General features: G+C 49.6%; 1 protein-coding gene across 1 annotated transcript in view; it reads right to left on the minus strand.

Annotated features, from left to right (window-relative positions):
• LOC129709942 (tyrosine-protein kinase fyna) overlaps window positions 1-5,078 on the minus strand; it is a 98,952-nt gene extending 93,874 nt beyond the window's left edge. Inside the window, exon 1 of the mRNA XM_055656644.1 lies at window positions 4,958-5,078. The gene's annotated coding sequence lies outside the window, so the exon portion shown is untranslated. The remainder of the gene's footprint in view (window positions 1-4,957) is intronic.
• Window positions 5,079-24,580: the final 19,502 nt, after the last annotated feature.

Here is a 24,580-nt window from a genome sequence, read left to right on the forward strand (position 1 = left end):
TGATCTTGAGAGAATATCTTGCCTGGCATTGGTGAATCGAGGACCAGAGGACATAGGTTCAAGGTGAAGGGGAAAAGATTTAATAGGAATTTTCACACAAATGTTGGTGGGTGTATGGAATGAGCTGCTAGAGGAGGTAGTTGAGGCTGGGATTATCATAATGTTTAAGAAACAGTTAGACAGGTACATGGATAGGACAGGTTTGGAGGCATATGGGCCAAGCGGAGGCAGGTGGGACTAGTGTAGCTGGGACATTGTTGGGCAAATTGGGACAAGGGGCCTGTTTCCAAGCTGTATGACTCCATGCTTCAATGACACTGATACAATAATAATAATCAGTGGTGCTCGGTAAGAGAGAGAGTTGAACCCAGAGAGTTGTGAATCTGTGGAATTCTCTGCCGCAGAAGGCGGTGGAGGCCAATTCACTGGACGTTTTCAAGAGAGAGTTAGATTTATCTCTTAGGGCTAACGGAATCAAGGGATAAGGGGAGAAAGAAGAACGGGGTACTGATTGTGATTGATCAGCCATGATCATATTGAATGGCGGTGCGGGCTCGAAGGGCCGAATGGCCTCCTCCTGCATCTATTTTCTAAGTTTCTATGTAACTGCAGGCACAGCCGTGATGCCTCTTACAGAGCCGGCCAGGCAAGGGTTAAACCAGACATCCCCAGCCACCCGGACGGAGAACGCACATCAGCCCAGCCCTGGGCCGGCGGGCTGCATCTTGATCACGTTTCTGTTTGTGCATTATCTCACTGCTGACAGGATGCACGCCACTTCCCGTAATTCACTGGAGCCAAACGACAAGCAGCCCAGCTCCCAGCTCCCAGCTCCCCTCCGGAGGCTGCAATTAGTGCCTGAACACCAGCAACGTATCTCAGGACAGTGACAACTCTTGCTTCACACGACAGCCCTGTAGCCTTAGTTTAGAGATACAGCGCGGAAACAGGCCCTTCGGCCCATCGAGTCCGTACCATAGTGTGGAGGAAACCAAACATCTCAGAGAACATCCACGCAGGTCATGGGGAGAACGTACAAACTCCAATAAAGACAGCCCCATTGTCGGGATTGAACCCGCTTATCTGGTGCTGTATGAGCTGTAAGGCAGTAACTGTACTGTTGTGCCACCATGCCACCCTTCTGCCACCCCATGCCCGGGAACTGGAAGGACCAGCTAAGCAACACTTACAGCTGATAATACACTGAGTAACTCAGTGGGTCAGGCAGCATCTGTGGAGAACATGGATAGGTGACGTTTTGGATACCTGGGTGTCATGGTACACCAGTCATTGAAGGTAGGCATGCAGGTGCAGCAGGCAGTGATGAAAGCGAATGGTATGTTGGCTTTCATAGGAAAAGGATTTGAGTATAGGAGCAGGGAGGTTCTACTGCAGTTGTACAGGGTCTTGGTGAGACCACACCTGGAGTATTGCGTACAGTTTTGGTCTCCAAATCTGAGGAAGGACATTATTGCCTTAGAGGGAGTGCAGAGAAGGTTCACCAGACTGATTCCTGGGATGTCAGGACTGTCTTATGAAGAAAGGCTGGATAGACTTGGTTTATACTCTCTAGAATTTAGGAGATTGAGAGGGGATCTTATAGAAACTTACAAAATTCTTAAGGGGTTGGACAGGCTAGATGCAGAAAGATTGCTCCCAATGTTGGGGAAGTCCAGGACAAAGGGTCACAGTTTAAGGATAAGGGGGAAATCCTTTAAAACCGAGATGAGAAGAACTTTTTTCACACAGAGAGTGGTGAATCTCTGGAACTCTCTGCCACAGAGGGTAGTTGAGGCCACACAGTTCATTGGCTATATTTAAGAGGGAGTTAGATGTGGCCCTTGTGGCTAAGGGGATCAGGGGGTATGGAGAGAAGGCAGGTACGGGATACTGAGTTGGATGATCAGCCATGATCATATTGAATGGCGGTGCAGGCTCGATGGGCCGAATGGCCTACTCCTGCACCTAATTTCTATGTTTCTATAAGCAGACCTCCCTTTCATTGATTCCATTTGCACCTCATACTGCCTCGGCAAGGCCAGCATCAAGGACCAGTCTCACCCCCGGCCACTCCCTCTTCTCCCCTCTCCCATCAGGCAAGAGGTACAGAAGTGTGAAAACAAATGCACACCTCCAGATTCAGGGACAGTTTCTTCCCAGCTGTTATCAGGCAACTGAACCATCCTACCACCAACTAGAGAGCGGTCCCAAACTTCAATCTACCTCATTGGTGACCCGCGGACAATCCTTAATTGGGCCTCATCTTGCACCAAACATCTGTACACTGTAAACAGCTGGATTGTAATCATGTATTGTCTTTCCGCTGACTGGTTAGCATGCAACTAAAGCTTTTCACTGTACATGTGACAATAAACTCAACACAAACTCTTGTACCTATCTATGATCGAGCTTATCTGTGGCATGAACACAAAACAAAGATTTTCACTGTGCCTGGGTATATGTACCAATCAAGTCACATATTAGTCATCATTAAGTCACCACCGGGCCACTCACGGGAGGATGAGACTCACACTCAACATTAATTGGAATCTCCATCAACCCAATGAGATTGTTACTGTGGAGCTGTAGCTCCAGATTCCCTTAAAGGCATTAACACACAAATAAATATACGATAATCACCAATACAACCAATCAATAAGCAGTAATACGTACGTGGTAACCAGACCATAATAACACAAAACTAAATGCACAGTCCGATCAAAACAAGATCCATCCACAACGGATAACATGGAACAATGGCACTAAAATATGGTGACACTCACTTGTGTAAATATGCAAAAATAATTTCACCGCACAGTTGCACATTTGACAAATAAAACTCCATTGAACATTGAGCACCACATTACAAGAACATTTATAAGGTCTCCTTGAAGAAACAGTGGCCTCACATTGAGGGCCTGCGACAACAGGAGGCCTTGCAGCCCATCCGCTTCATGCTAGCCCTCATTGAACATTCCCAAAGACACTCTTCCCCACTCCTTACTTCCTCGCTGAGATTTATTCTACAACACATGACGGCTACTCGTTTTGGCACGGGTCGATGGGACCAGGTAACGGACAGCACCCACCCCCCACCCACCCACCCCAGCACCCACCCCCCCCCAGCACCCACCCACCACCCACCACACCCAACCCCACCACAACCACCAGCACCCACCCACCCACCAACCACCCACACCACCCACCCCCACCCACCCCCACCCACCCAACCACCCAGCACCCACCCACCCAGCCCCCCCAACCAGCACCCACCCACCCAGCACCCCCCAGACATGCCGAGAGTCCTCAGTCAATCATAGGGAGAACATAGCACCTGGATAGAGTAGATGTGGAGAGGATGTTTCCACTAGTGGGAGAGTCTAGGACTAGAGGGCACAGCCTCAGAATTAAAGGATGTTCCATTAGGAAGATGAGGAGGAATTTCTTTAGTCAGAGGGTGGTGAATCTGTGGAACTCATTGCCACAGACGGCTGTGGAGGCCACAAGTCAATGGATAGTTTTAAGGCAAATAGATAGATTTTTGATTAGTACGGGTGTCAGGGGTTATGGGTAGAAGGCAGGAGAATGGGGTTGAGAGGGAGAGATAGATCAGCCATGATTGAATGGCGGAGTAGACTTGATGGGCCGAATGGCCTAATTGGGCTCCTGTCACATGAATCGTATTAACATGCAAACTCCCCACAGGCAGCAAGCACCCAGGTTCTGAATTGAACCTGGATCTGTACGGCAGTGGTACTAACCGCTGCACTGCCCGAGAGAATGTTCAGGGGGAAACTCTGGTTATTAGAACTGGGAAACATTCAGGAAGCCACTGATCACTTCCCATCTCTAGCACGGGATCATGTTGAGGGCTAGCAGGAACAGACAGGAGGAAAGGCCCTCCTCTCAGACAACCCGACCTGTCCCACCCGCCCGCTTGCCCAGGAGTCTGCAAGTCACCATTCCCCTCAGTAGAACATCACTCAACCTAGACAGACACAAGGTGCTGGAGAATAACCTCGCTCCACAGATGCCGACTGACCACTCAGTTACTCCAGCACCTCGTGTCCACCTTTGGCACGAACCAGCATCTGCAGTTAGTTCAACACAACCAAGATACTTCCTTGGGTTACAGAGCTGCTGCCTCACTGCTCCAGCTGTTCAACCCCCCCTACCCCTGCCGCTCTCTATGTGGGGTTTGCAAGAGACAAATATAAATCAGGTTGGGGAGGGGAGAAAGGGCGGTTGATGGGGATAATGAGAGCTGGGGGGGGGGGGGGGGGTCGTGGGGGTAGAGGTTGGAGCAGGTGGGACAGGCTGGGCGGAGGCCATTCCTCCGTCTCTTTCTGCTTGCCCTCAAAAACGATCCTGTGGCGGAGATGGGATTGACCTGGAGGCGGGCACTGGCTTGATGGGCCGATTGTCCTCTTTCTATGGGGAGGGGAGCTGGGGGGGGGATTGGTGATGGGCTCCGCTGCCGGGAGGGGCTGTGGCCGGTCCCCGGGGTAACTGCAACCGCTGTGTCCCCGGTTAGCGGGGCGGCTTTGTGGGCTGTGGGTGGGGAGGGGAGGAGAGACCCGGAGCCTCCAGTATTCTACCCGGTGCAGCCCGGTCCGTCCCGGGCAGAGAGAGGGCCGGTTCCCGCAGCCTCGACCTCCCTCCCGTGCGCTGCCCGGCCCCGGCCCCGGCCCGTCCGCAAGCCCTCGCCGCCCGCCGCTGCTCCCGGTCCCGCGACCCACCGGTACCGGCACCGGCACCGAGACCGCTCCGTCCCGTCCCGTCCCCGGCCCTGGTCCCACCCGCCCTCTCCCTGGTGTAACGGGGGCACCAGCTCCAACACCGGCCGCTCCACCCGCTCGGAGCCCGGGAGCCGGGCAGAGGGAGACCCCGGGCCGGTGTCTGGGGCATCACTAACGGGGCCCCGGTGCTGGGAGCGGGGATGGAGATGAAGACTTACCCCGCGACTACACCACACCACACGGCTACCGGACCGGACCGGAGGCTGCAAGCGGCGGCCAAACAGGGCGGAGAGAGACGGAGACGGAGGAGCGGGACTCACTGCACAGTGTCCGCGATGGAACTCACGGCCCAATGACTCACGACTGCACACCGCCCTTCGGCCCACCCTCTCCCTGCTAACCAACCCGGGCCAGTCCCATTTGGCCCACGTCCCCCGTTAACCCTTCCCACTCATCTCGGTTCAAGTCATTATTGTACTCGTTCCTCTCGCTTCCTCCGGCAGCGGGTTCCAGGTTTGCAGCGGCTGAATGTGGAGGAAGGAACTGCAGACGCCGGTATAATCTGAAGATCGACACAAGATGCTGGAGTAACTCAGCGGGACAGGCAGCGTCTCTGGAGAGAAGGGGAGTGGGTGATGTTTCGGGTCTGTAGAAGGGTCTCGACCCGAAACGTCACCCATTCCTTCTCTCCATAGATGCTGCCTGTCCCGCTGAGTTACTCCAGCATTATTTCAATTGTAACTTATCATTTATTAACCAAGTATATAAAAACCTACAAGGAATCTGATTTGCCTCAATGCCATATCTAAAAAGCAACAAGACACACAACTACATAAAAGTTAACATAAACATCCACCTCAGTGGCTCCCCCCATCCTCCTCACTGTGAATAAAGTCTTATCTTCCATCCTCCTTATTCACACCTTGTGTGTCTATCTGCAGGTTTGGAGGGATATGGGCAAAATGCAGGCAGGTGGGGCTAGAGTAGATGGGATGGATTGCGTACAGTTTTGGTCTCCAAATCTGAGGAAGGACATTATTGCCATAGAGGGAGTGCAGAGAAGGTTCACCAGACTGATTCCTGGAATGTCAGGACTGTCTTATGAAGAAAAACTGAATAGACTTGGTTTATACTCTCTAGAATTTAGGAGATTGAGAGGGGATCTTATAGAAACTTACAAAATTCTTAAGGGGTTGGACAGGCTAGATGCAGGAAGATTGTTCCCGATGTTGGGGAAGTCCAGGACAAGGGGTCACAGCTTAAGGATAAGGGGGAAATACTTTAAAACCGAGATGAGAAGAACTTTTTTCACACAGAGAGTGGTGAATCTCTGGAACTCTCTGCCGCAGAGGGTAGTCGAGGCAAGTTCATTGGCTATATTTAAGAGGGAGTTAGATGTGGCCCTTGTGGCTAAGGGGATCAGAGGGTATGGAGATAAGGCAGGTACGGGATACCGAGTTGGATGATCAGCCATGATCATATTGAATGGCGGTGCAGGCTCGAAGGGCCGAATGGCCTACTCCTGCACCTAATTTCTATGTTTCTATGTTTCTATGTGTTGGCCGGTGTGGGCGTTGAGACCAAGGGCCTGTTTACACACTGTATCCATGACCCTCAGATGGGAAAAATGCCCCTGAGAACATTCTTATGAGTTCATGTGATGGGAGCAGAATTAGGCCATTCGGCCCATCAAGTCTACTCCACCATTCGAGTGGAGTGCCGCAAGGCTCGGTGTTGGGGCCACAACAGTTTACCATATATATTAATGATTTGGAAGAGGGAATTAGGAGCAACACTAGCAAGGTTGCGGATGACACAATGCTGGGTGGCGGTGTGAACTGTGAAGAGGATGTTAGTTGGTTGCAGGGTGACCTGGACAGATTGAGTGAGTGGGCAGATGTGTGGTAGATGCAGTGTAATATAGATAAATGTGAGGTTATCCACTTTGGCGGCAAAAACAAGGGGGCAGATTATTATCTCAAAGCGGTTAGGTTAGGTCAGGGGGAGGTGCAGCGAGACCTGGGTGTCCTTGTACACCGGTCACTGAAAGTTGGCTTACAGGTACAGCAGGCAGTGAAGAAAGCTAATGGAATGTTGGCCTTCATAACAAGAGGATTTCAATACAGGAGTAAAGAGGTTCTTCTGCAGTTGTATAGGGCTCTGGTGAGACCACATCTGGAGTATTGTGTACAGTTTTGGTCTCCTAATTTGAGGAAGGACATCCTTGTGATTGAGGCAGTGCAGCGTAGGTTCACCAGATTGATCCCTGGGATGGCGGGACTGTCATATGAGGAAAGATTGAAAAGACTAGGCCTGTATTCACTGGAGTTTAGAAGGATGAGGGGGATCTTATAGAAACATATAAAATTATAAAAGGACTGGACAAGCTAGATGCAGGAAAAATGTTCCCAATGTTGGGCGAGTCCAGAACCAGGGGCCACACAGTCTTAGAATAAAGGGGAGGTCATTTAAGACTGAGGTGAAAAAAAACGTTTTTTGAGAGTTGTGAATTTATGGAATTCCCTGCCACAGAGGGCAGTGGAGGCCAGGTCACTGGATGGATTTAGGAGAGAGTTAGATAGAGCTCTAGGGGCTAGTGGAGTCGAGGGATATGGGGAGAAGGCAGGCACGGGGTATTGATAGGGGATGATCAGCCATGATCACAATGAATGGCGGTGCTGGCTCGAAGGGCCGAATGGCCTCCTCCTGCAGCGATTTGTATTAACATTATTCCCTTTATTCTGTATCCGTACACTGTGATCATCTGTAGTCTTTCCGCCATCTGGCTAGCGAGTAACAAAAGCTTCTCGCTGTACCTCGGTACATGTGATAATAAACTAAACTAACTAACTATTTATTTTTGCTTGGGCAGTTTACACCCCAGCGGTATGAACATTGACCTCCAATTTCAGGTAGTCCCTGCTTTCTCCCTCTTTCCCCTCCCCTCCCCAGCTCTCCCACAGCCCACTGTCTCCGCCCGCCTCTTCCTTTTTTCTTCCCGCCCCCTCCCCACATCAGTCTGAAGAAGGGTCTCGACCTGAAGCCTTGCCTGTTTCCTTCACTCCATAGATGCTGCCTCACCAGCTGAGTTTCTCCAGCATTTTTGTCTACCCTAACTAACTAAGTAACTAAGTAACTAAGTAACTAAGTAACTAAGTAACTAAGTAACTAAGTAACTAAGTAACTAAGTAACTAACTAAAGGGCCTGTCCCACGAGCATGCGACTCCATGCAGCAAGCGCGACCTAACGTGGTCGCTTGAGCCGTACGGCCTCGCGGGGCCGGTCCCACTTCGATCGCCAGAGCCGTATGGAGTTGTGCGGAGCTGGTTTCCGACATCGCGCGGGACTCCGAAAAACTGACCGTGTTCTAAAATTCCGCGCGGCAATGGCCTGCCGGCCCGCACGTCTTGATGCCGTACGTCACGCGCGAACTTCCCGCGGACTTCACTCGACCTTGACCTCCGCGCGGCCCCCGCTTCCGGTTTGGTCACGCTTGCCGCATGCAGGTCGCATGCTCGTGGGACCGGCCCTTTACTAACTGTGTTGCATCTGCCTTGGCAGTGATCAACAGCAAGGGTGGGTTCTGCTGCCTCACAGCGGGGTCAGTGACCCAAGTGCACTATTGACCTGTGTGTGTGTGTGTGTGTGTGTGTGTGTCTGGTTCTGTGTGTGTGTGTGTGTGTGGAATCTGCACCCTCTCCCTGTAACTGTCTGGGTTCCTCCAGGTACTTCAGTTTCCGCCCACATCACAAAGATGAACGAGTTGGTTAAATGGCCACACTAGGGACAATTTTACTTTTTTACCGAAGCCAATTAACCTGCAAACCTGCACGTCTTTGGAGTGTGGGAGGAAACCGGTGCACCCGGAGAAAACCCACGCAGGTCACAGGGAGAACGTACAAACTCCGTACAGACAGCACCCGTAGTCAGGATCAAACCCCGGGTCTCTGATGCTGTGAGGCAGCAACTCTACCGCTGCGCCACCGTGCCGCCCTGATGTTTTTGTCTACATAAAAAGCACAGGTTGCAACAAAACTTGCAGGAGATTGGGAAAACAATATTGATCCCTCGGGTACAAAGGGACCTGGCTACAAACTTGCCTTTTGCCATCATCTGGAGTTAAAATAATTTGTCATTGTTAACAGATCTGTACATCAGGCAGGTTACACAAAAAAGCTGGAGAAACTCAGCGGGTGCAGCAGCATCTATGGAGCGAAGGAAATAGGCAACGTTTCGGGCCGAAACCCTTCTTCAGACTGATCGGGGGTGGGGGTGGGGGTGGGTGGGACAAGAAAGGGAAAAGGAGGAGGAGCCCGAAGGCTGGGGGATGGGAGGAGACAGCAGGGGGCTGAGGAAGGGAGGAGACAGCAAGGACTAACAAAGTGGGAGAATTCGCGTGTGGAGGGGTGCCAAGACTATTGGGAGAATTCGATGTTCCCCCCTTGGGTGCAGACTCCCCAACGGAATATGAGTGGGTGGGTTGGACAAGACCAATTTCCGGAGGAGCTCGCTGTGGCCATGGAGGAGACCCAGGACAGAGAGGTCGGGAGAGACTAACAAAATTGGGAGAATTCGAACCCCCGGGTGCAGACTCCCCAAACGGGAGGGGGGGAGGTTGAAGTGCTGGAGACCCAGGCCACCGGGGGGGGGGGGAGCTGAAGTGCTTGCGGAGCTTGGTTATTGCGGACCGAGCGGAGGTGTTCGGCGAAACGATCGCCCAACCTCCGCTTGGTCTCACCGATATAGATCTGCTGACACCTAGAGCAGCGGACGCAATAGATGAGGTTGGAAGAGATGCAGGTAAACCTCTGTCGCACCTGGAACGATTGCTTGGGTCCTTGAACGGAGTCGAGGGGGGAGGTAAAGGGACAAGTGTTGCATCTCTTGCGGTTGCAAGGGAAAGTGCCCGGGGAGGGGGTGGACCGAGAGGGAAGGGAAGAATTGACAAGGGAGTTATGGAGGGAGCGGTCTTTGCGGAAGGCAGATATGGGGGGAGATGGGAAGATGTGGCGAGTGGTGGGGTCACGTTGGAGGTGGCGAAACTGACGGAGGATTACTTTTTGTATGTGACATACATTGTATTGTATTTTCTTACCCAGACTCTCCTCCAACTGTACATCAGGCAGTGTACATTTGACAATAATCTGCAATGGTCCTATAAATTAAATGGATGATCAATAAATTGTTTGTTGGCCTCTATTGTCACTCAGGGGAACTGTGTGGCATTCCCCTGAAGTTATTAACATCCCAAACAAATTATTTCTGCCTTTTCCAAGTGTCTATCATTTTCAATATATAAAGTACAGATAGTTTAAAAGTGTATTTAAAGGGTATTTTTAAAACGGGAGATTGATGGGTTCTTGGTTAGTTTGGGTGTCAAAGGTTTTGGGGAGAAGGCAGGACAATGGGGTCCAGAGGGAAAAGATAGATGAGTTCAGTTTAGTTTATTGTCACATGTACCGAGGTACAGTGAAAAGTTTTTGTTGAGTGCTATCTGGCTTGATCAGCCATGATTCAATGGCAGAGTGGACTCGATGGGCCGAACGGCCTCATTCTGCTCCTATGGACTAATGGTCATGTGTCTTTGTTCTTATGGATACAAGCCAGTCTAGGGTTTGAACCTCTCTCTATGAAGATGCCTCCGACCATTCCATCTCTTGTTTGTACGTTCTCCCCGTGACCTGCGTGGGTTTTCTCCAGAGTCACCGCTTTCCTCCCACACTACAAAGACGTGCAGGTTTGTAGGTTAATTGGCTTGGTGTAAATGTGAATTGTCCCCAGTGTGTGTAGGATAGTGTTAGTGTGCGGTGATCACTGGTCGCCTACAAACCTGGGAAACCGAAGATCTCCGAGTAAACCCACGAGGAGAAAGTACAAACTCAGTAATAGTCCTGTAAATGTTACATTAAACGGGAATTACACCATCACAGTTCACAGTTATTGCCAAATCTGCCACTCAGGGCAAGCTTGGTTTCGTTGTGTGTGTGTGTGTCCATTTCCTCATTTGGTCTTTGCTGTTGAGCAGAATGAAGCAAAAAGCGAAGGTAGACACACAATGCTGGAGAAACTCAACAGGTGAGGCAGCAACTATGGAAAAAGGTGATGTTTCGGGTCGAGACCCTTCTTCAGACTGATGTGGGGGTGGGGGGTGGGGGGGAGAGGCAAACTTTTAAGCCATTAATAAGCAACTGCCTCGTGTGTATGGTCCACCAAGAGGTTGCATATCTATCCAAACCACCAGTGTGACTGAACCAGGAAAACATTAGGAGAAGGGTCTCGATACGAAACGTCACCCATTCCTTCTCTCCAGAGATACTGCCTGGCCCGCTGAGTTACTCCAGCTTTTTGTGTCTATCTTCATTTGCTGCCTCACAGCGCCAGAGAGCTGTGTTCGATCCTGACTACTGGTGTTGTCTGTACGTTCTCCCCGTGACCACGTGGGTTTTCTCCGGGTGCTCTGGTTTCCACCCACACTCCAAAGACGTGCGGGTTTCTAGGTTAATTGTCTTCAATAAAGATTGTAAATTGTCCCTATAGTGTAGGATAGTGTTAATGTACAGAGATCGCTAGTTGGCACTGAAAACTTGTCTGTACTGATAAACGACATGATTTGGCTCGGCAGCATGCAATCAAACTTGTTCACAGTAGCCGTGTGCAATAATAATGCAACAACAATGTCAGGAATAGTGTGGAGGAGTTAAGATCTCGTTTCCAAAAGTACCAATTGATAGCGAATGAGCAAAACTGCACTCGGAGTTAGAGATGAGCAATTTGTGCCGACTGCTTCAAACAAATGACTTTTCCCCTTTGTTTGACTTTAATATCTGTTTTCCGAGCCTTCAGTATATTTGCTTGGAACTGCTTTGCCAATTCCCAACATATACTTCTGCAAATATGTTTCCCTTAAAAACATCTTCACATTTGCAAAACCAATTTATTTCTTCCACACAGACAAATAAAAAGCAGTGAAGTCAGCTGAAAATACGTACATGCTGACGAAATGTACAATGAAAGGAGTTGCATGGAATTTGTGCTTTGAGAATGAATTCCACATTGGTCTTGTGCAATCTTGGAGGACCTGCACAATCATGTTGAATTGGAAGCAATTCAACGTCCAGTCACTCTATCAGTGGCAACAAATGATTCCAGCATAGAAACATAGAAAATAGATGCAGGAGTAGGCTGTTCGGCCCTTTGAGCCAGCACCACCATTCAATATGGTCATGGCTGATCATCCAGAATCAGTACCCCGTTCCTGCTTTTCCCCATGTCCTTGATACCGTTAGTCCCAAGAGCTAAATCTCTCTTGAAAACATCCAATGAATTGGCCTCCACTGTCTTCTGTGGCAGAGAATTCCACAGATTCGCAACTCTCTGGGTGAAAATGTTTTTCTTCATCTCAATCCTAAATGACCGACCCCTTATTCTTAAACTGTGGCCCCTGGTTCTGGACTCCCCCAACATCGGGAACATTTTTCCTGCATCTAGCCTGTCCAATGCCTTAAGAATTTTATATGTTTCAATAAGATCCTCCCTCATCCTGCTATATTCCTGTGAATACAAGCCCAGTCGATCCATCTGCATTCCCTTGTATCACTGGTAATCTGGAACTACCAGAGCCACAGTCTTTACGGGAACAAGAGTAAGAGTTGGCGTAGAGTCTCGCAGTGTGGAAACAGGCTGTTTGGCCCACCTTGCCCACACTGGCCAGCATGCCCCATCTACACTAGTCCTACCTATCTGCGGAGCAGGTAGCTGAGGCTGGGACTATTGCAACGTTTAAGAAACATTTAGACAGGTACATGGATATGTCAGGATTGTCTTATGAAGAAAGACTGGATAGACTTGGTTTATACTCTCTAGAATTTAGGAGATTGAGAGGGGATCTTATAGAAACTTACAAAATTCTTAAGGGGTTGGACAGGCTAGATGCAGGAAGATTGCTCCCGATGTTGGGAAAGTCCAGGACAAGGGGTCACAGCTTAAGGATAAGGGGGAAATCCTTTAAAACCGAGATGAGAATAACTTTTTTCACGCAGAGAGTGGTGAATCTCTGGAACTCTCTGCCATAGAGGGTAGTCGAGGCCAGTTCATTGGCTATAATTAAGAGGGAGTTAGATGTGGCCCTTGTGGCTAAGGGGATCAGGGGGTATGGAGAGAAGGCAGGTATGGGATACTGAGTTGGATGATCAGCCATGATCATATTGAATGGCGGTGCAGGCTCGAAGGGCCGAATGGCCTACTCCTGCACCTAATTTCTATGTTTCTATGATAGGACAGGTTTAGAGGGATACGGGCCAAACGCAGGCAGGTGAGACTTGTGTGGATGATACATATTGGTTGGTGTAGATGGGACATGTTGTGGCCATCAAACTGTACAACTCCTCCCCCATCTGTCATAGGGTAGACTGGCTCCCCTCCCTGCGCCCCCCCCCCCTTTGCCCATCCCCAATCCTGGACTTTTCACTCGTCACATTGATGTATGTACCTTGTTGTGTTTTATGACGTGACAGACCAACCTCTCTGCTGGGATAAATAAATCCATCGTATCATATTGTCTTGTGTGGGCAGGTTGGTCCAATGAGCTTGTTTCCACGCTGAATGACTGTGACCCTAAACATCCACAGAGGTAAGAAAATACAATGTTTTCCCATTTTAGCACAGTACAGCACAGGAACAGGCCCTTCTGCCCACAACATCAGTGCTGAACATGTTTCCAAGTTAAACTGATCTCCTCAGCCTGCATGTGATCCCTCCATTCCCTGCATATCCATGTGTCTATCCAAAAGCCTCTTGAACACCACTATCATATCTGCCTCCACCCCCACCCCTGGCAGCACGTTCCAGGGACCCACCACCCTCTGTGTAAAACACCTTGCCCCGCATATCTCCCTTAAACTTTGCCCCTCTCACATTTCAGCTGAGCCCTCTGGTCTTTGATAATCACCCCCCCCCCCCCCCCCCCCCCCCCCCCCCCCCCCCCGGATAATTCAGTCAGTATTCCGACTGCGTACCTATCTCCGACATTCCAGAGAAAATATTCCAAGTTCGCCCATCGCCTCCTTGTGGCTAAAACCCTCCAATCTTAAAATACCCTCAAAACAAAGGTTGGGAATTGTTTAGGAAGGAACTGTTTACACCGAAGATGGACACAAAAACCTGGAGTAACTCAGCGGGACAGACAGGCAGCATCTCTGGAGAGAAGGAATGGGTGACGTTTCGGGTCGAGACCCTTCTTCAGAATTGGTGATGCTTTGGATGCTTATTATTAACTTCAAACTAAGTCGAGGTGAAAAACGCATCTCCAAGTAAGCTTTTCTGCCTATAGACTGTTAGTTTTAATATTAACTAGATTAAGTGGGACCCGTTGGGTCCCATGATCACACTGGAGGGCTGGTCCCCCAACGCAATATTCCACCTCCCCACCAATTCCAATATTGGTGGCCAGTGGCAGGGGGTGGGTGTGGGCTGGAGCGCTAGCATGGGTGTTGTGGGTCAAGTTAAGTCGAGCACAGGGCAGGCGGGGCCAGCCAACAATACAATCCATTTGCTTTCATTTCAGACGAGGTCAAGCAAAGCAAAGGGCAGGCCGAACAACTCATTTCATTTCATTAAGGGCTACAAATCATTTATTGCAAGCACATAAAGGGTTAACCACATTAAATATATAACCAGATAAAGCACATAACCACATAAAGCACGTAAAGGGTAGACTCACAGTTCGGTAGACTCACAGCAGAATCACAGTTGTGGCCTCTCCCTCGCGATCTTCCAGAGTGACTGACTCACGTCCAAGCATCTGGGCTTTTATAGTCCTGCCCCCCCCCCCTCCTGGAAAGGGCGTTACCTTCATCATGGTGATTGACAGGTGAGAGGACCAATCAGTAGATCTTAAGATTTTTTAAACATTCATAACTTTTTTATTTTTAATCAATCGGAAAAATCCTTGGGGCTGCCTCAGCGGAGGGGTCTGTGAGTAAGATGGCCAAAAATCATAGCGATATATGGTAACGTTTTTTCTAAAATCAATATAGAGCGCAGACAGGAAGGGGTGAAGATGAGACTTTTAGTTATATAGATAGTATTGTATTCGTATTGTATTCAAATTTATTGTCATTGTCTCAATTTGAGACAACAAAATGAATTTCCCTTACAGGCAGTATCATAAAAAAAACCACCAAAAAATAAATAAATAATAAATAAATAATAAAACATATTAAAAATAAAATTGAAATTGAATTTAAAAAAAGCACAAACACAGAAAGTCCACGACACAACATAACATAAATGGCACCAAGGTGAGGACGGCACCATAGTCCAGCCAGCCTCCCCTCCGTGTTCATCCGTGGTCAGGGTCTTCCGAGCACCCACAGTCGCCGCCCCTATCTATATAGATAGATATTGCAATATGAATTCCCTGCTTCAACAGCATGTCAGTGTGTGATAATCAGAAGTGGTTGTTGCTGTTGTCAGAGTTATGGTGACTTGGAACCAGCCCAGGGGCGGGTAGAGTTTGTGGATATGTGCAAACCTTGTGTCACACTGCCCTCTGTTGAATAAATCTTCTTCAGCATACAAAATATGCACAGAACAGACCAGGAACTGTGCAGGATTCCTCCACCATTCTCCACGGCTCCACAAACACTCCTTGGTGTTCTATTTGTTTTTCCCAAAAGACATAATTATTCGCTTTGCCGAAGATAGACACAAAATGCTGGAGTAACTGGGTCCGACAGGCCGCCTCTCTGTAGAGACGGAATGGGTGACATTTCGCCTCACGACCCTTCTTCAGACTGAGTTATTCCAGCACTTTGTGTCTATCTTCGGTTTAAACCAGCATCTGCAGTTCCTTCCCACACACGTGATATCCCACCCCTAGTGTGAGGGGGGCTCCCCACTGGACTCTGCCCCCTGTGTCCATCAGCAGAACGACCCTAGACTGTGGTCCTCCCCCCCCCAGAGCCTTGGCGTTGGCTGCGCCGAGCTTCAGTGCGTCATTCAGCACGTACTCCTGCAGTCTGGACTGGGCCAGTCGGCAACATGAGTCTAGGACCTTGTAGCAAGCAGTTCATTCATTCCAGAAACCCATTGCTTCTTGTGTGAAACTATGCTCCCTCATCCCCTTTCACCCACTCACGCTACGGCTGAGCACACCACAACAATGCGTGCTTTATTCCACAGGACACTATCAGATTTTTCACACCTGCCGGCCCGGATTGATGAGACTGGGTGCAATGTTTCATCTGACGGCATCTTCATGGGAGTGTCAGTCTGTACTAGTCTACTTTAGAGATGCAGCGCGGAAACAGGAGCTTCAGCCCACTGAGTCTACGCCGACCAGCGATCCCCACACACTAACACTATCCAGGCACCATTTATATTTATACCAAGCCAAATAACATTCAAACCTGTACGTCTTTGGAGTGTGGGAGGAAACCGAAGATCTCGGAGAAAACCCACGCACTGTACAGTCAGGCAGCATCTCTGGAGAACATGGATCGGTGACGTTTCAGGTCGAGACCCTTCTTCAGAAGAGCGCTCCCAGCCCCAGGTCCCCCACAGATGCTGCCTGACCCCGCTGAGTTACTCCCAGCACTCTGTGAAACGTCACCTATCCATGTTCTCCACAGATGCTGCCTGACCCGCTGAGTTACTCCAGCACTCTGTGAAACGTCACCTATCCATGTTCTCCACAGATGCTGCCTGACCCGCTGAGTTACTCCAGCACTCTGTGAAATGTCACCTATCCATGTTCTCCGCAGATGCTGCCTGACCCACTGAGTTATGGTGCAGCAGCATCTATGGGGCTAAGGAAATAGGCAACGTTTCGGGCCGAAACCCTTCTGGAAATAGGCAACGTTTCGGGCCGAAACCCTTCCGGGTTTCGGCCCGAAACGTTGCCTATTTCCTTAGCTCCATAGATGCTGCTGCACCCGCTGAGTTACTCTCCACTCTGTGAAACGTCACCTATCCATGTTCTCCACAGATGCTGCCTGACCCGCTGAGTTACTCCAGCACTTTGTTCTTTTGTGAATCTCAGCATCTGCAGTTCCTTGTTTCTAAGTTTATTCCTGGATCAGATCAGCTGTTGAAATCTTCCATGAAATAATTGCTCATCTCCAGATTTATAAAGTGTTAAACGAAGCAGAGATCCCTCCAAACCTGTCCTATCCATGTACCTGTCTAACTGTTTCTTAAACGTTGGGATAGTCCCAGCCTCAACTACCTCCTCTGGCAGCTAATTCCATACACTACATTTTGTCTCAATGCATCCGTCCAACTTTGAATCAATCCAACCTTTACATAACTAACCTACACACGTCCACCCCTCCTCCCCTTCACAGGACCCCGAACCACAACTGTTCTGATTCTTTCATCGAACATAGAACAGTACAGCACAGAAACAGGCCCTTCGGCCCATCCAGTCCGTCCCGACCAGCGATCCCCGCACACTTACACTATCCTACACACACCGGGGACAATTTACAATTTTACCAAAGCCAATTAACTTACAAACCTGCACGTCTTTGGAATGTGGGAGGAAACCGGAGCACCCGGAGAAAACCCAAGCAGGTCACGTGCAAACTCCGTACAGACAGCACCCGTAGTCAGGATGGAACCCGGGTCTCCGGCGCTGTGAGGCAGCAACTCTACCGCTGCGCCAGCGTGCTGTCGTATCTGAAAGCCACGTTATGTGAGGAGAGGCGGGATGAGAGGAGACGATAGATGGGAATATGAGGACATGTATAAGCTCTGCTTTGATCCAAACTCCACAGACCAAAGCTGCAACATAATATCACACTAAAGTCTTGCCGCTGATTCCTGCTATGTCAATACATCAGCTAAATAAACCTGGGCGTGAAAATCATTCTGTAGACTCAGCAAATCAGAAATCTGGAGATGCTGGAAATCCAAATTTAGAACAGAAAATGACAGAAAAAAATCAGTTTATTTTGTTCATCAGCCATAGAATGAGGCCATTCGGCCCATTTAGTCTACTCGACCATTCACCTGACCCATTCTCTTGCCTTCTCCCTATAACCCTTGATACCCATACTAATCAAGAATCTGCCAATCTCCGCCTTAAAAATACCCAATGCCTTGGCATCTGAGGCCGTCTGTGGCAATGAGTTCCACAGATACACCACACTCTAGCTGAAAAAACTTCTCCTCATCTCCTTTCTAAAGGTACATCCTTTTATTCTGAGGCTGTGCCCTCTGGTCCTAGAATCTCCCACTGGTAGGTAACATCTTTGGCCTTGGGGTAGCAAAAACCTAGTACTTGAGGAGTTAGGCTGCCTGCGTTTACACTCTCAGATACGGCACCTGCCTCCTGCACCAGTTAGTGCTGATAGAATGGCTTCAAAATAGAAAATATCTCAGGGTGAAATGTCTTCGATTTGACTGAAGTTTGATGGAGTAAATGGGTGCAACTGAGAAATGACAGGTAAGCCAGCGACGGAGTAAACTCCAGGTCAAAATGCCCATTCACGGGCTCAGGCAGCGGGCAGTCGGGAATACCACCTGAGTTCACTGTCTGCCTCTTTCCCAGGCTTAAAACTAGCTGTTAATCACCCTGCCCCCACCCTCACCCCTCACCTATCCATGTTCTCCACAGATGCTGCCTGACCCACCAAGTTACTCCAGCACTCTGTGAAACGTCACCTATCCATGTTCTCCACAGATGCTGCCTGACCCACCGAGTTACTCCAGCACTCTGTGAAACATCACCTATCCATGTTCTCCACAGATGCTGCCTGACCCGCTGAGTTACTCCAGCACTCTGTGAAACGTCACCTATCCATGTTCTCCACAGATGCTGCCTGACCCGCTGAGTTACTCCAGCACTCTGTGAAACGTCACCTATCCACGTTCTCCACAGATGCTGCCTGACCCGCTGAGTTACTCCAGCACTCTGTGAAACGTCACCTATCCATGTTATCCACAGATGCTGCCTGACCCGCTGAGTTACTCCAGCACTCTGTGTCTTTCCTTGCTAAACTACCACCTGCTTATTTCCTTGTTCCTTGTTTCCACTTCTAGGCCAAAAGTTGTTTGACCTGCTTTATTTTTCTTTAGTAACATTTGTTAGTGCTGTACTAATCTCTTGTTAACCTTGATGTTGTTTAGCCCTCACCAAAGTTCCATCTCTCAGCCAGGGTCAGGACACAGTCAGGCATTTTGATAAGATGTTGATAACTTTATCACATATAAATAAAGATAGCAAAACAAAAGGGAGTGTCTTTATTTCTGTGCATAGTTCTTTTCATTTTACTCTTGCAGAAGTTGAGTATAATTGAAGCATAATTTATTTGACGTGAGTCTTTGGACTTTAGAAGGACAGCACAGAAACAGGCCCTTTGGCCAGCCAAGTCCACATCGACCAATGGTTACCAACGGTCAGGGACAATTTACAATTTTACTGAAGCCAATAAGCCTACAAACCTGCACCTCTTTGGAGTGTGGAGGAAATCGGAGTACCCGGAGAAAACCCACACGGGTCGTGGGAGTATACGTGCAAACTCCGCACAGACAGCACCGTGGGCTGGATCGAACTTGGGCCTGTGGAGCTGTGAGGTAGCAGCTCCACCTGCTGCACCACTGTGAGCTCTTGTATCTATCATTGCAGGGGTGTTGTGAGTTTTAATCTTATAATAAGTTGTGACGTGGTGACACAATATTCGGCTTAAGGAGAATTCCAGTGTGTTGTTGCCTTACTGCAGTGGGTTAGTTGGTGAGCTGCTTCTAACTGGGGAAGATCTCTCTGTAACGATGTCCATCCAGACCCTCAGTGCAATATTTTCCGTGCCTGCACTGTTGCTTTGGAGTCATACAACATGGAAACTGGCCGACACCAGCCAACATGTCCCAGCTACACTAGTCCAACCTGCCTGCGCTTGGTCCATATCCCTCCAAACCTGTCCTATCCATGTACCTGTCTAACTGTTTCTTAAACGTTGGGATAGTCCCAGCCTCAACTACCTCCTCTGGCAGCTTGTTCCATACACCCACCACCCTCTGTGAGAAAATGCTACACCTCAGATTCCTGGTAATCTTTTCCCCTTCACCTTAAACCTATGTCCTCTGGTCCTCGATTCCCCTACTCTAAACAAGAGACTCTGGGCGTCTACACGATCTATTCCTCTCGTGGAGGAATCTTGTGGGGGGTGACGGAGCACTGATCTGTGGCACCATCTGAGTGATGCTCCTCACTGTTGGTGATGAGGCTTCAATCATCACACCAGCCTGAACAAGAGCAAAGGGTAGTACAGCTCAGTAACAGGCCCTTCAGCCCACCATGCAGCCCACCATGCAGCCCACCATGCAGCCCAACATGCATGCAGCCCACCACCATGCATCCCACCCTGCATCCCACCATGCAGCCCACCCTGCATCCCACCATGCAGCCCACCATGCAGCCCACCATGCAGCCCACCCTGCAGCCCCACCACCATGCAGCCCACCATGCAGCCCACCCTGCATCCCACCATGCAGCCCACCCCCATGCAGCCCCACCATGCAGCCCACCATGCAGCCCAACATGCATCCCACCATGCATCCCACCACCATGCAGCCCCATGCACCACCATGCAACCCACCATGCAACCCACCATGCAGCCCACCACCATGCAGCCCAACATGCATCCCACCACCATGCATCCCAACATGCAGCCCAACATGCAGCCCAACATGCATCCCACCACCATGCATCCCAACATGCAGCCCAACATGCAACCACCATGCATCCCACCACCATGCATCCCACCACCATGCAGCCCACCATGCAGCCCCCCATGCATCCCACCACCATGCAGCCCAACATGCAGCCCAACATGCAACCCACCACACCATGCAGCCCAACATGCAGCCCAACATGCAACCCACCATGCATCCCACCACATGCAGCCCAACATGCAGCCCAACATGCAGCCCACCATGCAACCCACCACCATGCAGCCCACCACCATGCAGCCCAACATGCAGCCCAACCATGCAACCAACCATGCAGCCCAACATGCAGCCCAACATGCAACCCACCATGCATCCCACCACCATGCAGCCCAACATGCAGCCCACCACCATGCATCCCACCATGCATCCCCACCATGCAGCCACCATGCATCCCACCATGCAGCCCACCATGCATCCCACCACCATGCAGCCCACCACCATGCAGCCCAACATGCAGCCCCACCACCATGCATGCAACCCACCTTGCAGCCCCCAACATGCAGCCCACCACCATGCAGCCCAACATGCAGCCCAACATGCAGCCCAACACAGCCCACCATGCAACCCCACCATGCACCCACCATGCAGCCCACCATGCAGCCCAACATGCAGCCCACACCATGCATCCCACCACCATGCAGCCCACCACCATGCAGCCCAACATGCAGCCCACCACCATGCAACCCACCTTGCAGCCCAACATGCAGCCCACCACCATGCAACCCACCTTGCAGCCCAACATGCAACCCACCACCATGCAACCCACCTTGCAGCCCAACATGCAGCCCAACATGCAGCCCAACATGCAACCCACCACCATGCAACCCACCATGCAGCCCACCATGCAGCCCAACATGCAACCCACCACCATGCAGCACCCACCATGCAGCCCAACATGCAACCCACCACCATGCAGCCCACCATGCAGCCCACCACCATTCAGACCCACATGCAGCCCACCATGCCCACCACCATGCAGCCCACCATGCAGCCCACCACCATGCAGCCCACCACCATGCAGCCCACCACCATGCAGCCCACCACCATGCAGCCCAACATGCAGCCCAACATTCAACCCACCATGCAGCCCACCATGCAGCCCTGCACTTCATCCCTCTACATATAATGATGGAACCATATGGATGTTCACATACATGGAGTTTAGAAGGATGAGGGGAAAATCATTGAAACTTACCAACTAATAAAAGGCCTGGATAGAGTGGATGTGGAGAGGATGTTTCCACTGGTGGGAGAGTCTAGGCCTAGAGGTCACAGCCTCAGAATTAAAGGACGTTCCTTTAGGAAGGAGATGAGGAGGAACTTCTTTATCCAGAGGGTGGTGAATCTGTGGAATTCATTGCCACAGACGGCTGTGGAGGCCATCAATGGGTATTTTTAAGGCAGAGATAGATAGATTCTTGATTAGTTTGGGTGTCAGGGGTTATGTGGAGAAGGCAGGAGAATGGGGTTGAGAGGGAGAGATAGATCAGCCGTGATTGAATGGCGGAGTAGACTTGATGGGCCGAATGGCCTAATTCCGCTCCTGTCACTTATGATCTTTTACGACAGACAACCCATCAAGTGCACGTCACCTCCCACAGATGCTGCCCGACCTGTTCTTCCGCAGCTGAAAGCCAGAGCGTTATTACTCGATAGTTCTATCTCTTGTCGTTCCAATTTCCTTGAGCAACACCTTGTCTCGCATTGATCAGGCTGACAAGTCCACAAGTCCAAGACCATCCTGGGTCAATATTTCACCTGCCATTACTTGTCCCCAATTTTAAATACCACCATAAGTCATAGCAGCAGAATTAGGCCATTCGGCCCATTAAGTTTACCCCACCATTCAATCATGGCTGTTCCATTTTTCCCTCTTAACCCGTCCCATCCCCAGCCTTCTCCCCACATCCTTTAATGCCAGAACTAATCAGGTTTGAATGGACCGCGCGCTATTGAAATTAAAACTTATTGTATTTGATTATTTTTGTTTTAATTTTAAGAACCTGTCAATAGACAATAGACAACAGGTGCAGGAGTAGGCCATTCGGCCCTTCGAGCCAGCACCGCCATTCAATGTGATCATGGCTGATCATCCCCCTATCAACCTCATACCTAAAATACCCAACGAATAGATGCAGGAAGATTATTCCCGATGTTGGGGAAGTCCAGAACTAGGGGTCACAGTTTAAGGATAAGGGGGAAATCTTTTAGGACCGAGATGAGAAAATAATTTTTTACACAGAGAGTGGTGAATCTGTGGAATTCTCTGCCACAGAAGATAGTTGAGGCCACAGTTCATTGGCTATATTTAAGAGGGAGTTAGATGTGGCCCTTGTGGCTAAAGGGATCAGGGGGTATGGAGAGAAGGCAGGTACAGGATACTGAGTTGGATGATCAGCCATGATCTATCAAATGGCGGTGCATGCTCGAAGGGCCGAATGGCCTACTCCTGCACCTATGTTCTATGTTTCTATGACTTCCCCGCCGTCTGTGACAATGAATTCCTCTGTGTTGTAAATGCTCGTGCTGTCTTGCATCATCTGTACTCGTTACCGATGTGTACATGGCAGTGCTCTCAGGCCAGGAGTAGAAGCTGCCAGGTTTGCCTGTCGTGACTGATGCCAATTACCTTCTAGAAGTTTCTGTTAGTTGTTGGAAATAACCTCTGCTTACAAGATGTCGGGCGTGTATTCAATGTGCCAGTCACAACAGGGTCATACAGAAAACATTACATCCTCCACTCCCAATGGTTTACCACCCTCTGACTAAAGACATTCCATATAACAAGAGGAGTTGAGTATAGGAGCAAAGAGGTCCTTCTACAGTTGGACAGAGCCCCAGTGAGACCACACTTGGAGTACTGTGTGCAGTTTTGGTCTCAAAATTTGAGGAAGGACATCCTTGCTATTGAGGGAGTGCAGCGTAGGTTTACAAGGTTAATTCCCGGGATGGCGGGACTGTCATCTGTCGAGAGAATGGAGCAGCTGGGCTTGTATACTTAGGAATCCTTTAAAGAATATAATTTTGTATCTTATTTTAGTTTGGTGATAAATCAAACAAGATTTAGTTTGGCGGGTGGGAAGGAACTGCAGATGCTGGTTTACACCAAAGATAGAAACAAAATGCTGGAGTAACTCAGTGGGACAGGCAGCATCTCTGAAGAGAAGCAATGGGTGACGTTTCAGGTTGAGACCCTTCTTCAGACTTGTTCCAGGTGTGGACTCCTGTATATCAGCGAGACCAAGTACAGGCTCGGCGATCGTTTCGCTAATCACCTCCGCTCAGTCTGCCTAAAATGTTGGAGTAACTCAGCAACCCATTCCTTCTCTCCAGAGATGCCGCCTGTCCCGCTGAGTTACTGCAGCATTTTGTGTCTATGCAAGGTTTAGTTTGGACGGTTGTTATTTTGGAAGTATTTGAGATTACACGAGTTAGGGAAGACGTTGGTGGTGTGGAGTCAGCAATCTTCATCTCTGCAGACCAAGCACGGTGAGATGCCAAGGACAATCTGGGGGAGAACATAAAAACAGAATTAATTAAAAGAGCATGGAAAATGTCAAAGTATAAAACATAGGGGAATGGAATGTAGTCAGTTCAGTTTAGTTTATTGTCACGTGTATCGAGGTATAGTGAAAAGCTTTTGTTGCGTGCTAACCAGTCAGTGGAAAGACAACACATGATTACAATAGATCCATTTACAGTGCACAGATACAGGATAAGGGAATAACGTTTAGTGCAAGGTACATGGTTCAATAATTCATGTTGCTGTGGGAGTAGAGATGTAACAGTGTGGAATGGACTCGCCACAACAATGTTCCCAATGTTGGGCGAGTCCAGAACCAGGGGCCACAGTCTTAGAATAAAAGGGGAGGCCATTTAAGACTGAGGTGAGAAAAAACATTTTCACCCAGAGAGTTGTGAATTTATGGAATTCCCTGCCACAGAGGGCAGTGGAGGCCAAGTCACTGGATGGATTTAAGAGAGAGTTAGATAGAGCTCTAGGGGCTAGTGGAGTCAAGGGATGTGGGGAGAAGGCAGGCACGGGTTATTGATAGAGGACGATCAGCCATGATCACAATGGATGGCGGTGCTGGCTCGAAGGGCCGAA

This window comes from Leucoraja erinacea, chromosome 26, assembly GCF_028641065.1.
Source record: "Leucoraja erinacea ecotype New England chromosome 26, Leri_hhj_1, whole genome shotgun sequence".
Lineage (NCBI taxonomy): Eukaryota > Metazoa > Chordata > Chondrichthyes > Rajiformes > Rajidae > Leucoraja > Leucoraja erinaceus.